We start from the raw sequence: 17,600 nt of genomic DNA on the forward strand, positions 1-17,600 counted from the left end.
GCAAGGTGGATTCAGTCCAGCAATACACCACTTGATGTGACGCAACCCTTGGCTTGGCCAGGGTCCGTGGATGAGGCCTCTAGGTCCTTTCCAAACTCAGCCACCTCAGGTCCCCAGGCTGGAGACCCTTCCACTCCTGGGCCGCCCAAGGGGCTGGGTCTCCCCGGGCCCCTCATTTTCTGGGGCTTCCTACGGTAAGCAGCACCTTCTTACGTAGGAGGGTGTCTTGCCCAGACCAAAGTCTCTCAAACCCTCTGTGGACAAAGGCCAGGTTTTTATTTCAATTCTGCCGCCCAGGGACACTTGTGTAAAATTAACAGTAAGAAGTTCCTAGAAAAGTGGAAGGAAAAGAAAGACATACAAAATATACACCTAAATTTTTCATAATTAGCCTCAATAGACATAAAATTACTCTATGAAATTGCCATGAAGGTTTGTAAACACCCTCCATCTATCCTTATCTCACTGCAGAGGGTAACACATGGTTGTGTCTGGCACGATCCACAAAGCACCCTGGAGCGGTGCTGCCCCAGACAAGGGGTGAGCACACGACCCCCCAGGCCGGCCAAATCATCTCATCATCTACGTGCTCTCTGTGACTGCTCTCATGCTCGGGAAGCAGAGCTGAGTAATTGAGATGAGCACTGCCTATCTGGCCTTTTACAGAGAAATGTTTGCCGACCCCGCCCCAGACCATTTCAGGGGACACCGTCCATCCATCCATCTCAGCACCGCTGGTCTGCTCGAATCTATGGCTACTCACTCACCTTCTCTTTTCTTATTTTCCATGAGAAAATTACATCGGTAATAACGATGAGATGATATTCACTGAGGATATTAGTCTCCTAGGGCTGCTCTAACTAATTACCACAAACTGGGTGGCTTAAAAGCACAGGAATGCATTCTCTCACAGTCCCGAAAGCTGGAAGTCTGAAATCAAGGTGCCTCCAGGGCAAGGCTCCCTCCAGAGGCCCTAGGAGAGGATCCTTCCTTGTCTCTTCCAGCCTCCGCCAGCCTCTTGGGGCTGCCGGCGTTCCTTGGCTTCTGGCTACGTCACTCCAGCCTCTGTCTCCTCTCTGTCTCCTCACAGCTTTCTTCCTTATGCATCTACCTTTTCCTGTTCTGCCTTTTTCAGGGGCATCTGTCACTGGACTTAGGGACTATCCGCATATCCAGATGATCTTGTCTCAAGATCTGCAACTTAATGACATCTGTCATGACCCTTTTTCCAAATAACCCCGGGGTTCGGTCACAGTCACCAGTCCCTGGAGTTACAACCTGGATTATCTTTACCTTTCGGGGAGGCCACCATTCAGCCCACTACACCCAGTGTTTGTGCCAGGCGGTTCTCAATTGAATATCATCCTCCCAACAGGTTTAAGACATAGGGACTGTTGTCCCATTTAATAAACGAGTAAATCACATCCCCAAGGGAGCACAGAAGGGGCAGACCCAGGATTCAGGTCCAAGCAGCCTGGTCCGGAGCCCACACCTGTAACCACTGAGAACACCCCAGCCCCGGGCATCACGGGGGCCACTCACTGAGGGCCTTTGTTCCCCGCACTGTGTGTGTGTCGTGCCCTTTATTCCTCACAACAACCATGGAGGGGGTGGACCGCAGGCCAAGCCCTGCAGCTGGGCCTCCCCCAGGCCTCAGAGTCTCGGGCATCTGCCCCAGATGGGAAGTGGGGCGGGAGCGGCACCCACCTCTCAACTGCGTGGCCCGGAGCGGCACTTCCTGTTCACAGCCCGCTGGTCAGCACCAGACACATACAAGGGGGCCTGGGCCACCTCCCCACATGTACTGAAACTATTTACAAAACGTTCAAAATTCTCAGGGTTTCGGCACACAGTTAGCATTGAGTAATTTTCAATGAGTAAATGAATGTATGAATGAATGAACAAATGAATGAAGTTAACCAGGGGAAAACGAAGGTGCCTCCACAGCTTGGTCAGCTGAGGGAGTGGACAGGTGTAGCCCAAGGCACTGCTAGCCCATATTGGTGATTTCCTGCAGATTCTTAAAAGGCACCCCCTTCTTCAAGACTTCCATTTATCAAAAAATCATCATAATATACCAATCTTTGTTAGAACAAGACCGTTTACTGCCATCTACTGTAGTAAAATATACAAAGCTGCACCCTGTGTGATGTCGGTGGTGCCCCCTGGATATGGGCACCGCTGTGCAATGCACAACCGTACAGAGCCGCTCTGAGTGTTGACGGTGAGACCAGATGGGCAGCAGTGGCCAGAGTCCAAAGGTGTGAGGGGATCTCAGGAAGGACCTAATGCTGCTAGTATTGGCCCCTCATATTTTAACTGCTGGTGGAGAAAAGATATGGGGAGTGAAGCACAAGCTTCTTGCACCCCCAGAGGGCAAACATGTCTAATTTCCAGACCCCGTGGTCCGGAAATGGGTCAACCAGATGCCCCAAGGAGCAATCAGACGCATGCCTGTGGGGTTGTCTTGAGTCCTGGCTGGGCTCTGGTTTTGGAAGGGCAGCCTGGCCAGTGGATGACTCCAACCGATGGCAGTGTCATATTGGTTCAAAGGTCTGTGTGACACCAGGCTGCCAGAATGGTGCTGACATGCTGATTTTGGAGATTCTCACTCATGTCAGACACAGGACAATTTCAGGGTTCTGAGCTCCTGAAAAGCCACTGCTGACCCGTGGACCTGAGCCAAGTGTGCAGGTCTGTGGATTGGCTCTTGCGCATCTGTGTTCCACCCACAGTGCTGCCTCTGGTCCCCAGCACCCAGGGACAGCTGGGGTGTTAGCAGGTGTCCTTTACCCTGGCAGGCAGGGTGGGGGGGTCACCCCAACTCTTCTGCAGTCTCCACGCCACATGGCAGGCGGTCCTAAGGCGGCTGCACCCATCTCCTCTTAAGACTTCCCCAACCATTGCCTCACAACACCGTGGGGCTTTGGAGACATCCTCTTCCAGCTCCAATCAACATGGTGACATCACACTCTTCCAGGCCATCCTTTTTTATTTGATGTTTTTTTCCTGTTAAACAGGGTGTGTTGTTTTAGCAGTTTTAGGTTCACAGCAAAATTGAGCTAAAAGTACAGAGCATTCCCACATACTCCCTGCCCCACACACACAGCCTCCCTCACCATCAACATCCTTTCGAAAATTTTTATGTCTATTATTATACTTTTTCACAAAGGAAAAATAAAATCAACATCAAGGCACACTTCACAAATGGGTGCAGAAAATTATGAGAACCACTGAGCACTTATAAGAGTTCACGTGCACACACACACACAATGGCCGGGACATACAGAATGCTATTTTTACAAACTCTTCAGCTCTTGGATAATTCAGGATTTGTCAGGCTTCCTGGTTATCTGAGAATACCTCGTGCATTGTCTCTGGGATAACTCAAGAGACCGTCTGCAAACCTTCAGGTTGACATTTTTACAGAAATAACAGTAAATCTAGTGGGACTCCTTTATGGTTGTACTTCCCTAGGTACAGGATGAGGGAGGAATACTCCCTGAACCAATGGACCACTCTTCTCACCCCGCCCTACCCCTGGGTTGTGGAGTGTAAAGCTGTGATCAACACTGAGAGAGAGCACATCCTAAGAATGCAGTGATGAGCATCTAAAGAGTTAAAAGACGCAGTTGGAAGATGTGCTGTTCTACCTTTATGCTATAAAATTAGTATATTTAACATGACCACAAAGAAGTTATCATCCAAGTGTTACTGCATTCTCTGGGGCAGGGTTGCATTTGTAATCATCACTGACAAAGCACAGTAACACCCTAGAGATTGTCCCTGGAAGCTAGTGTTCCTGGACAGCTCGAGGGACGATGTACATCGTGAATAATATAGTGTAACCAGCCCTCAGTAAGTGGTCCGGGGAGATGCACAGGCAAGATGAGCTGTATTGTTTCAACACAAGCAGGTTCCAAAGAGCCATGTGTTGTGAGTGACCACAAGGTGAAGGATGTGGAATAATCAGGGACTGATGCCTTTGGCCATAAACACAACAAAGAGATGGTGCCTAGACTTGAACAGGAAGAGAGGGTGCCTGAAGAGGAGGAAGCACCTTCACACGCACTGGTTGGAGAATAAGTAAGTACGTAAGTATCTCTTCTCTACCGTGATTCCAAATCTTCGTTGATAAATCAATACACCTCAATGGGCCCAAGCATTTTTAACATGTTTCAGTCAAATTGTTAATATGGCCAGAGGCCCCACGAAAGAATATTTGCCCAGGATCCCACACAACCTATGGGAGGCCCTGGTAAACACCACAGTAAACACTGCTTGATGGGCCTAAGGAAAAGGAACTAATGGGCTCACAGATGAGAGCTGGGAGAAGCCAAGAGTACATCAGAGGAAAATGGAGAATGTGATAATAGGAAGGAGATTTTTAACAATAATAATAATAAAGGATTGATAGTATGGTTTCCATTTAAGAACAGTTATGTTGTCCCTACGTCTTATACTTTGGACAGAAGAGAAGAAAATCAGCTCTACACCTTGTCAGAAAATAAATACATTGAGATTTAGAAAGTATACATGCAACCCGGGACATTTTCTTCTCCAATAATATATCACTAACCTAGCCAACAGAACCAATAGAGACATTAATATAGGTTTAAACAAGTATATCTCCTAGGCAGATCCTTAAATTCCTTTAATGTTACATTAGGATATAAAATCGCTCATTTTAATGGGTTAGTAAATGCATAGTCCTTCAGAAGCCCCATTGACAAAAACACAACATAGGCAGAGGGAAATATACTGTTATTTCTGCTCTGGCTGTATTTCCATTTCCTAATAGCAATAATGAACTTGAAGCATTGCATTTGCATACAGATAGGCCTAGATTCCTGTTTCGCTGCGGCTGTACAGTTAAGCACGTCATTAATGTGCACTTCCCAGCCTCAAAACACAATTTAAAGGCCATTTTATGAAGAGCCAAATTAAAGCAATGTACTTAAAGCATTAGGGCTGAGGCTTTTCCCAAAATTGTTGCCAACAGGGCAAGGTTCTATGGCACATAAAAGTCAATCACAAAGTTTTGAGCTGTTACAGCTCATGGATCCTGGCTGTTCTCTATATTTCTTAATGCCCACCCCCCATTCATGGCATACCGCCACCCATTCCATTTCCCAAGCCTTGCCACTCTCCCTTCTCCATCGCCCCTCTTTGCTCAATGACCACTGGGGCCATGCACAAATACAGTAATGCACAGGACCTACCCTCCAGCAGCTCAGAGGCTACTTAGGCCACCTGGGAGGCAAGCAAGCGCAACACAATGTGAGTATCACTGCATTCCTGTCACCGTGAAGACAGAGAGAAAAGAACGTCTGCCAGTGCCCCTTTGAACCAAGCCTTGGTGAACATGAGTTCAACAAGCAAATGAAGGGACGGGGTGTGAGAAGTGGCATCCCCAGCAAGTGTAAAAGCACAAAGGTATGTTTAAAAACAAAACAAACTCACAAATGCACAGCTTTCTCAGGAAACAGAGGCACAGTGGCAGGTGGTGTGGCTGAATTGTAACACAGGGGAAGGGGTTGGAAAGTCAGGGCCAAGTGATGAACATCCTTTACTGTGAATCCAGTTCACCCTGCCGGCAACTGAGGGCCACCAAGGAGGTTTTACGTGTTTTGTTGGTTGCTTGCTTGCTGCTGCTATTGTTTCCTTGCGTAGGAAGAAGAGATGATAAGTATTCTGTAGAGCAGCAGTGTGGAGCATGACTGTGATGGCGTTAGAAAAGAGGAAGAACAGAGGCAGGGAGACCAGCTAAAGGTCATCCCTGTACTTGGGCACCAGCCCAAGTTCTGAATGGAACTGATGGACAGAGATCCGGGGCTGTGAGTGATATTTAAGAAGAGGATTCACCTCAGGCTTGGTGTCCAAAAAGAAGAGAGGGACAAGTTTCTACCTTGAGTAAACAGACAAAAGCTAATGCCATTTTTAAAACGTCAAGAACGTCAAAGAAAACACAGATTTGAGGGGTCAATAATTTTGACTTTGGCCATGACTTTTGTCTATCCACATGGAGAGGTCCAAAGGTCAAACTGAGGCAATTTGCAGGTGTGGAATTTGCATGGGTCCCAAGGGAGGGGTGAGGAGGACACAAGAATGGGGCAGTGGTCTTGCCAAAGGAAGCCAAAGCTGAGACCCTTCCTCCCAAATGGGGAGACTGGTTTAAAGACCTTAAGGAACACCTAGAGATAAAGTCTAGTGCTGGTGGCCGAGGGCTGAACCCAGGAGAAAGCATCAGGGGTCACAGGCCTTGGAGGAACTGGACTTTCTGCCAGGTCACAGAGCAGGGTCATAAGTGAAGGGAGGAGGTGCTGGAGGCTGTCACACGTGGGGAGGAAGGGCCAGGGGTTGATCTTATCAAGTCAGGTGTGGGTGGGACGAGTTCAACTGAAGATGCATCCGCAAGATGGACCCCTAAAGGGCAAATGGAAACGTGGGTCTAGAATTCAGGAGAAAAGTCAGAGACATAGGGATGACTCCAGTAGTTCACACAGTAGCTGAAGAGAACTCACCATGTGCAGCTGGGCCCCCAGGAAAGCCCGTGGGTGGTATTTACCTTGGTGAATTCTCTGTGGCCTGGGGCTGGCCTCCAGCTGGGCAGCCCAGATCTGTGCAGTGTCAGAGGGTACGGGGCTGGGATGCTGACTCACGCCAACGAAGCAATGGCATGTGCAACTACACCCAGACTTACCAGTTCAGTGTGAAATATAACTGTCGAGTGGCCTAAAGCCCCTGTTTAGTGTAGCCATTGCGTTCTCTGTCTGTGAGTAACCTGGAGAGAAGACCTATGAGCGGTCACTTGGTGAGCAGGGAGTCAGGCCCTGTGAGCTACGTGGTCTCCCATGTGGTGGGAACAGCCTGGTGGCCTGATGTGCCAATGGCCCCCAGGTGCCCCTACCTGGGTGTGCCTGACAGGCACGGGGAGCATTAGTCCTGCTCTTGTCTCCTTTCTCTTTGTTCCCCTCCTCCAGACAAGGTCTCTGTTGTGTCTCCATCAAATCACTCCCTAAATCCTACCCTATCACTCCAGCCTCAAGAACCTTCCATGCTCCCTAGTACCAAAGAATGGAGCCCAAACGCTGTCCCAAGGCTGCCCAGGGTCGGGCCACATCCCGCCTTTCCAGACTCACCTCCTGCAATATGATCGCACACATCCATTCACTACAGAAGGCAGTTAGTTGCTGCATCCCTGTCTCCTGCTCGCTCCGTGAGCCCCGAGTCCTCATTTCGGTGGTACTAGTGATGACGATCCATGTCAGTTGAGCCTCTTCTCTGCTCCAGGCACTGTGCGAAGGCCTGCTGAATACCTCTGGGTCCATCTAGTCCTCCACCCTGGGACATTATACAAGCCTTTGAACCCAGCCCTGAGCCTGGAGTCTACACTCTCAAAGATTCCACCACATGTAACTTACATGTCTGCACGGCACTTATGTGGTCCGCACGGCACGATGTTTGTTTAATCAACAAGCAAATAGTTTAGATTTGTACTACGAGAAACCATGGATTAGAATCACGAAAGTAAGACACTTAAAATTAAATGCTTTGTTATTTTAAAACCAAATATTTTCCTTTACAATAAAATGAGATTGTCAAGACTGCTTCCCCAATTTTATTTATTTACTGAATTTTTTGGCCATGCCGCACAGCTTGCGGGATCTTAGTTCCCCAACCAGGGATTGAACCTGAGCCCACAGCAGTGAAAGAGCTGAGTCCTAACCACTGGACAACCAGGGAACTCCCTGCTTGCCTAATTTTAAAATCCATATTAATTTATTCTGTACACATCTCCTTGGAGGTGTAAGATTGCATTTCTTTTCACACATTCTGTCATTCAGACAGCTCCTCCCCCAGATCTCCAATGTAATCTGAAGTGACGAGGTTTTACTGTGGGAAGGGATCTCCTGCTGTCATGTGGCATCGTACAGGGGTTAAGCATCTTGACTTGAGACTTTGCCTTCTTGAGTGTAAAAGTTGGCTCTACCACAAAATTGCTGGGTGATCTTAGGCAAGTTAATTAACCTCTCTGACCCACATTTCTGCATCAGTCAAATGGGGGTATTCATCATGACCCATCCACCCCTCACTGGTGAGGTCCGCAGATAACCTGGGTATGGGATGGCATAGAGTAATCACTCAATAAACACCAGCAGTTGCTATTCTACACTATGTTCTAAAGACCTTGTTGAATATTTTATTTGTATTTTAAAATGGGATGAAAAGCTGTCTTTGCTCAATTCTATGCAAGAAACTCTTGGGAAAATTATTAAAATAAATAAATAAATAAATATAAAATTAAATTGGGGGTGGTGGTGGTGTGATGAACTGGGAGATTGGGATTGACATATCTGTACTAATATGTGCAAAGTAGATAACTAATAAGAACCTGCTGCATAAAAAATAAATAAGTAAAATATAATTTTATAAAAAGTTAATTGTAAAATTACTTGGTGATTATAGGCTGTGCACTACACCCTTTTTCAACTTTTCTTTAGGTTACACAGTCTTATCAAAAAAAACGTTAAAAATATTTAAAATATTAAAGTGTGTTAAAAAGCAAAAAATTAAAGTGAAGTAAAATAAAATAAGGTAAAATCACACACTTATTTTGGACCGATGGCCAATCTCTTTGTTTCCTCCTGCGTGGCCCTGTTGGAAGAGGGAGCACCGTGCGTCTGTGCCATAATCAGCAGCACTGACTCGTTGCTAAATGAGAGGAAAGCTCAGGACTCTAAATTCTCAATCTTGCAGACAGTCTCACCATTTTCTAAGCATTGCACCAACATCATGAAATACTTTAAAATCAATAAAAACAGATCTGGCTGCAGAAGGCAATTATTCATACATTATCTAAAAACAATAAGGTAAAATATACTTTCCACTCAACTTTCAGGATTATATGTATTACAGGTGAGTTTTTATTTTTAGCTAACTTTCCCCCCTTTCTTCTCTTTTTGCTCCAGTCGTTAGTTTCAGAGGGTCAGAGAGAGTTCAGTTGTAGAGAGAAAGTACTAAGTGCTGAATGGTTCTGTCAGGCTCCTGTATTTAAGGAGACAGAATTGCACATTACAAGAAAATGATTGTTCAGCTACCTTTTCATTAACAATTTGTCTAAAAGGAGACAGACTTAACTGCTTCTATTGAAGTTGGGAAGCAACAAATTGAATGTGTTCCATAAGGATTATGTCATACTTCATACATACGGTGAGCTACAAACACCAAGACAGCACATTTGGAAATAGCAGCGGGTTCCAGGTTGTTTGGTGGCTGTTTAACTGAATAGCCATAAATTCTTCCCAAAAAATAAAAAGGAACTTATTATCTGCACAGTCTCAAGTGAAATACTGTAATGATCTCCTTTTATATATATTTTTGGTCCCTGACACATCACAGAAAAATTTCTTTGGGGGACCTATACGGAAGTTTACTAAGGAAACATTAGCTACAAAATACATCCCAGGCCAGTCCTTGTAACGGGTTTCCACGTTAGAGCACAGAGGAGGCCACCAAAGGTGAGGCGGGGAAAACTTCTGAATGAGCCCAGGGTTAATGCATAAAAGGCTTCACAAAGTACACCTCGAGACTGAGGTCCTGGGGCAAACAGTCCAGCCAAGTTGCTTCCACATCCGTCTATAGAACAGGATGTCCATTTATTCTCCATCCTTACCCCATAATGTTCTAAATGAAATACTCTACCTTTCAACACTCCCAATGATAACATTAACTTGCATTGTCATAACTTATATGGCCAACAAGTATACAGCAGGTGAAAACCCCAGAACCCCAACTGCTGTTTATCCTGTTGTGTCTCTGAGACATGTTTCCACCAGGAAATCCACGCTTGGTCAGTCATGGAAACATTACTCATTAATGTTGTATGTAAGTTCAAGTGCTCCGTGCCAAAACAGCAATTCTGGTTTCCTACTTAATAGAAAGAGATCACTAATTACTGCAGAGGGGGAAAAAAAATACTGAAAAATGCCTAATTCCACACAGAACAAAGGAAAACCACAGAGGCCACACTAGACAAAGCTGGTGCCAAGGGTCAGCTATGGGAAAAGAAGAGCATCATTAGAGAGGAGGAAGGGATAGTTGTTTTCTAACGAATTTTCAAAGATACTGTTGTAGGTTAACAAGACTGTTGTCATGCAGAAAAACACCAGAGCAGCTGTCCTCAAACCCTTTTGATAGCAAGCATTTCTTAACTACCCCTTTACTATCTTAAAATAGAATACATATAAAATATAGTCTATAAAAACACTCATTAAGGTGGCTCCTATCAAAAAAAAAAGACCAGAAAATATTAAGTGCTGGCGAGGGTGTGGAGAAATTGGAACCCTTGTGCACTGTTGGTGGGAATGTAAAATGGTGCAGCCACTATGAAAGATAGTATGGAGGTTCCTCAAAAAACTTAAGTATAATTACCATATTATCCAGCAATCCCACCCTGGGTATACATCCAAAGGAAATGAAAGCAGGAGCTCGTGTTCACAGCAGCGTTATTCACAATAGGCAAGAGGTGGAAATAACCCAAACGTCCATTGATGATGAATGGAAAAACAAAATGTGGTCTGTACATACTGTGGAATATTATTCTGCCTTAAAAAGGAAGGATGTCCTGTCACATGTTACAACACAGATGACCCTTGAGGACACTAAGTGAAATAAAAAACTCACAAAAAGACAAATCCTGCATGATTCCACTTATAGGAGGTACATAAAGTAGTCAAATTCATAGAAACAGAAAGCAGAATGATGATTAACAGGGGGTGCTTTTTAATGGGTATAGAGTTTCAGTTTTGCAAGGTGAAAAAGTTTCAAAGATGATATAAAATATATATAATATATATACATCCTAACGCAAACTTAATTTTAAAAATAATCGTCACAGCGCCCTAAAACTGTAATAAAAAGGGGAAAATAAATTTTCAATAAAATGTACATATATTTCAACACAGAAAATCTCAGAGAAGGCAATACTGGAGGACGTAATGCAGTAGTCAGATGCTTGCTCCTGTCCTTAGAGACTTCATGAACACAAAAGCCATAGAGGTGAGTGGACAAGGTGACTACACTGGTAAGTCAAACCCCACAAGTGACTTTCCAGCTCTAACTCAGTCAAGTTCCAAGCAAAATGATTTATATGGTGGCTGCCTTCAGAAAATTTAGAGTAGCTCACACCTGTGCACATGGAAAACAGAGAGTATTTTCACCCGTATGAAAGTCCCATGGCAGGAAACAACATGAGACTACGAATGTGCATTGCTCACCAGCTCTGAGTGTCGACATGGCATGTGTGATACATTCAATAATTATTTTGTTTCATGAACAAGTAAATGAAAGAAAAGGAATCTGGGATTTCTACTCTCTATTTCCTTGCTTTTCATAATCCCAACGCACTCCATGCAAAGGAAAACCCTTCCAAATGTAAAAGACAAGATGTAATCTTTGTCCTTCCTAAGTAGCTTCTTAGAGACTGTCATTGAAGACACAGGCGGGCATGGAGAAACTCCTCGGGAATGAATGGCATGCTAAATGCTGTGGTTTAACGCCAAGTATCATGGGTTAGAATTCTCTTCCTGTGGATGACATGTTCAAAGGATGGTGATGACAAAAAGGATATTAGGAAGCTCTTTCTGCAGAACATATGGCCTAATTTTGCCACATTCTTTCCCCTTGAACAGGGCAATGGTGTCCTTGGTCAGTAACTCTGTGTGTTTCCTTAAGCAGTGCTGGGCATAGCCTTTGCCAATGTTCACTCGTAGAAACTATGTAATGTGTGGTTGTAATTGCTCAAATTGTAAGTATTATAAACGCAAACATCTACTGCATTATTTTTGTTGTTTTTAGGTCATTCTTCCCAAGATTTCAAGGCTTATGTACATTTTGAGATGAACCATTACACTTCTTGCGTGTAAATTTTGAAATTCTGGAGCTTGCTTGGGTTGCAGTGCCTACTTGGCTGTACACTTGCAAAGGCATCAGTGAAAAGACCCCAGGAGCACCAAACATAATTAGAAACCTGACCTATGCTCAAAAAGGAAAGAAATAGTCACAGTAACTTAAATATTCAGGGTAATCACCTTTTAGTAAATAAATATTTAATTTTAAAAATTAAAACAAACAAACAAAAAAGAAAGTCCCATGGGACATTTGAAAGTCCAGCAGGACCCAGGGCAATCCATCCATGGGCAGTACTACCTCATGCACTGCAGGATGCAGGGTCCCTAGGCCATGCTCACTAACTGCCAGCAGAGCCCCCCGAACCTTGTCACAAGCAAAAATGCCCCTCCAGTTTCCATAATGTAGCACCCCCCAGGGAAAACCACCCCAACAGGAAGCAGTGAGAATTGCCTGACTAAACCATGAGACCCAGAGAGAAAATCAAGGGGGGGGGCCTCTTATCCCAGATTCTGTACCCTGCCAATCAAACAGCTCAGGCCCCACCCCTAGGCCCTTGCCCAGGGGAGAGCCACACAAGTCTCAGAATGCAAGCAAAGGGTCCTCTCCGCAAAGCCATCTCAGGACAAAATTCAGATTTCGTGTTTTAATTTCTTTGACACACAGTTTATGCCCTCTCCACACAAGTCCCTGACGTGGAGTTTTATTTTACTTGAGACTCTTGAAAAAAAAAGGTTTCAGCCTCAAAGGAGCAAAGCACTAATGGTGAAAACCTATGTGCTGTTAGACCACTGAGGGAAGCATCCTTGATCTTCCTGATGGTCCCCAAATAATCCCCTGCTTGGAGACACCCAATCTGCCAACAACTGGCACTGATCCTGTATGGAACCTGAGTGTCCTTGCATTTTCACTTTGTGATTGGCATCTTCCTTCCTGCTTTGTGAAATTGTGTGGCTGCCTGGAGACTGAATAGAACTGGCATGGCTGCAATGGCACAACCAGCCTCTGCAGCTTCTTCTAGCCCCAGCATCTACCAGTGTTTAGAGGAAACAGAGACAAAGGGCGTAATGAGGAGTTACATCAAGGAGAAAACTATACTCAAACGCCAATCAGACACAAGTTAGCATCTTACCCACGTGCCGTACACAGAAGGAGAGGGGCAATGGGCTTCCTTCCAGGGCTAAGTCCACGTGAGAAGGATCTTTAGAGGTTCTAATGCCAGCCAGTTCTCCCTGCCCTCATGCATTTATCATACATTTATCACACAATGATGTGTGCTGCTACTAATACTAAACACTTACTGCAAAAATGAGACCTAGTCCCTACACCCAAGCAGTTCCAACTGAGGGTGCTGATACTGTAACAGAGATAAACACAGCATCCTCGAGAATACTGTGGGGTTGGGCAGGGATAGGAGTTGGCAGTAAAAAGTGATAACTTCCCCCTCAGTAAAATGCCTGAGATCCTGAAATGATTAGGGCAAACGGGTTTCACATGCCTGACTGACTGAGAACATTAAAAACTGGAAGCAAGCTTTGTATCTAGACACAGCTGAGCTCAGGAACCTATTTGATATGCAATTTTCTACTTAGCAGAGCAGGTACACAGAATTCAATTTGGGGGTGATCTGTATTCTATTCAGTTTCCACAATATCATTCAAATGTAGGCAGGGACGGGGAATTTATCTTCCTGCAAATTCACTCCCTAGGGGTCCGCTGGCTCACAGCGTGTTTCAGTGCAAGCTAGGTGGGAGGCAGAACAGACAACAGCAAGAAATTACAGCCACAAATCGCCCTGCGGGAGCCTCACTGCTAAAACCACTGGCTTTTGCCCACTCCTATAATTGCAGACCAAAAACCACTGCCAGAAAAGGGATAACTAACCTGAAAAAAAGGAAGCCTCTCCAGCTACCCAAGGAGCTGATTTTGCTGTAGTCTGGAGCAGAAACATATTCTTTTCTAACATATTTCCTTGAGCTAAAATATTACCATTTTATCACGTTTTATCATTTCTAAAATTTGGAATGTGTTCTGCAGTCAAACTGCACATTTTAAACAGTAGTATTTTGTTCTCCTCCTCAATACACCAAAAATACTGCTATTAAATTGATAGTGTTTTACAATCAGTGATATCTTAGAATCTAGGACATTCAGTAATTACCATGATGTAAGAATTATAGAACAACTAGAAACATAATACAGAGAGGCTAAGCATTGCTTTCTACACATATCCATTTCATCAAATGTTTTTTGTTTGCATCCCAGCGACCCAGAGGTTCAACTTTTGGAATTTCCAGAGAGATGTTAGACCTACCTCACACCTAAGGCCTTGCAAGGTGAACCTCCTGACCAAGCTCTCCCTGGGCAGGAGCCGCCCACCTCTCACCAGTCTGAGGGTACACCAAGCCGAGACAGAGGAGTGGATTAAACCTCTGAGCTCAGCCCAATGTCAAGTCCTCAGTTTTAAGAATGGAGTGGCCCTGGCCACCATTGCCTTCTGCCTCTGGTGGGGCCAGTGTGGGTAGTGAGTCAAATCTGCAATGGCCAGTGTTTGTCCCAGAGTCCCTGCACCGCTGCAGGGCGCCTCTTCGTTCAGCAGTCAAGTTTCGTGAATGACCAGGCAAAATGGTACATTTCTTGGAAGCACATGACTAACAATGATAGTCTTGGAGAAAAGGTATCCAGAGAAAAAATATGATGCTGACACAGTCCTGGGATAAAGCTAATTGGCAGGGAATAGCTCACTACATAGTGGGGTTACCTTTAACCTTTCATCCTCTTGTTCATTCATCCTCCCTGGCTATCAAATCTCAAGCCCCTCATCTTGGGCGCCAGAGTAACTCACTAAGAAAGAATCAAAAATGATACACTATAGACATTTCCTTTCAAATTCTTGATCCCAGGACTAGGGAGAATTTTTTTCCCCCTAATCAGTCTAGGGTTTTCATAAGAAACAGCTAAATGTGGAACAAGGTTCAGAGAGCTTTAGGAAGGGCTAGAAATACCCCCACCTGTGGCTGACAAACTTGAAGAGGCCAGTGGTGACTTGAAAGCTGACTGTGGTAAATCCATTTAAGGAGCTGTTAATAGCCTGAACAGTAACACAGAAGAACCAAGAAATATCCATTCTCCATGGGAGCCTGTTTGAGCCAGGCATCTGTCAAAACACCTACAGAAGCAACCCTTGAGGTGGGAAATGCGAAGGGGAGCAATGCAAAAAAAAAACCCAGACATTGTCAAGAAATGCAGTTTTGCTGAAAAAAAGGCTAAATATGAGGCTAATATTTGAGAGTGAGAAAAATATATGGCTTCTCTACTATTGTTTGGAAATTAAAAACTGGGAGGCAAAAAAAGCCTACATTAAGGTTTACAAACTTTGTTTTTAAAATGCTGGTAATGGCATAGTTTACCAAGACAATACGAAAATATAAAAGTCACCAAATGCGAGTGTATGTGTGACACTGTATATTCATGAGAAAAGACGGGATTCCAGGATAATGAAAAGGCCTGAGTTTGGGTGGAAGCCAGCTGGATGCTGAGTGCTCCAAGGTCCCAGAGAATAGCAGAACCACAAGACAGAAGGAGCCAGCGGGGGACTTCCCTGGTGGTCCAGTGTGTAAGACTCTGCACTCCCAATACAGGGGGCCCAGGTTCGATCCCTGGTTGGGGAACTAGATCCCGCATGCATGCCACAACTAAGAAACCCGCATGCTGCAGCTAAGAGTCCATATGCTGCAACTAAGACCAGGTGCAGCCAAAATAAATAAATAAATATTAAAAAAAAAAAAAAAGAAGGAGCCAGGGGACAAAAGTCACCCACCACCTGGGAACCCCCAGTTGGGCTATCCCATGAGTAAGAAACAAATGTCTGAAATTTAGAGGTTTGCTTGTTCAGTAACTGGTGTGACCCTAACAAACACACAGCTCTATCTCTACTGATGCACGATCTTGACGTTTCCTAAGTTCTCTGTGTCCATGTCTGTAAAATGGAAATATTAACAGCCCTTTACAGGTTTGCTGTGGTAATTAAGTTGGGAGGGGGATGGAAATCTGAACCTACAACATTATAAATCTCCAGTACAAGCTTGGATTTGTTTTTTTCCAAGGAATAGAGACAAAGAACGACCAGGAACTGCAATGAGGTAAATAAAATTTAACATCATCACTAACAATAAGAAATAACTGGGCTTCCCTGGTGGCGCAGTGGTTGAGAGTCTGCCTGCCGATGCAGGGGACGTGGGTTCGTGCCCCGCTCCGGGAGGATCCCACATGCCATGGAGAGGCTGGGCCCGTGAGCCATGGCCACTGAGCCTGCACGTCCGGAGCCTATGCTCCACAACGAGAGAGACCACAACGGTGAGAGGCCCACATACCGAAAAAAAAAAAAAAAGAAATAACTAATTAGAAACAGATATAAGGGGGAAATAAAAATTTTAAAATATGACCTTGTTGCATGTGTTAGGCTGCAATGGGTTTCCATCTTAGAGTTCTTCCCTTTTGAGTCGTTCCTAACGTTGGGACAAATTGGAATTGTAAAGTGTAGGATGTGAGGTAGAAAACTACTGCTTAAGACCTGTTCTTCCTCTGTCTTTGATTCACATGCTGATCTTCCCCATTAAATTAAGTGTGTCCTCATAGGGCAGGTAGGAACTTTCCAGAAGAAAGGAATGTGAGCAGAAGTAATGAGAGCTATTTCCAAGCCTGGTTCCTGTATTCCACCCCAACTCCCAGCCCCCACCAACATTCTTTCCCCTCTTCCTGCTGGCTGGAGTGCCAAGGATGAGGGTGACCTTGAAAGCCATGTGTTGAAAACTGCAAAGCCCAGCATCAGCCAAAGTCCCTGAATGAGCAGAGCCACCTGCCAACCTGCAGGGCGCCCCTCAGAACTCTCACAAATGGCTGATACATTCGGCTTCTCTGATTTGAGGTCTTGTGTTACAGCAGCTCGTGTTACCCCAATTAATAGACACTTTCCCTTCTCTGTATCTCCGGTGCTTACAGCAGAACATGGCTCAGCTATTCACTGAATAATCCAAATGAAACATCTATACCTGTGAGCAGAGCTATCCAGGTAGCTCTGGATTGCTCCCTGGTCTCAGAAAAACAAAATAAGACTTCCCAACACCTCAGAAAAACAAAATAAGACTTATACTTCCCAACACCTATCCTTCTCAAACTCTTCCAAAATATAGCAGAGGGAGGAACACTCCTAAACTCATTCTACGAGGCCACTATCACCCTGATATCAAAACCTTACAAAGACGTCACAAACAAAGAAAGCTACAGGCCAACATCACTGATGAACATAGATGCAAAAATCCTCAACATAATGCTAGCAAACAGAATCCAACAGCACATTAAAAGGATCATACACCATGATCAAGTGGGGTTTATCCCAGGAATGCAAGGATTCTTCAATATACGCAAATCAATCAATGAGATAAACCATATTAACAAATTGAAGGAGAAAAACCATATGATTATCTCAATAGATGCAGAAAAAGCTTTTGACAAAATTCAACACCCATTTATGATAAAAACCCTCCAGAAAGGAGGCATAGAGGGAACTTACCTCAACATTATAAAGGCCATATATGAAAAAACCCACAGCCAATATCATTCTCAAGGGTAAAAGACTGAAACCATTTCCACTAAGGTCAGGAACAAGACAAGGTTGTCCACTCTCACCA

This window comes from Monodon monoceros, unplaced genomic scaffold, assembly GCF_005190385.1.
Source record: "Monodon monoceros isolate NGI ecotype Baffin Bay Population unplaced genomic scaffold, NGI_Narwhal_1 Super_Scaffold_12, whole genome shotgun sequence".
Lineage (NCBI taxonomy): Eukaryota > Metazoa > Chordata > Mammalia > Artiodactyla > Monodontidae > Monodon > Monodon monoceros.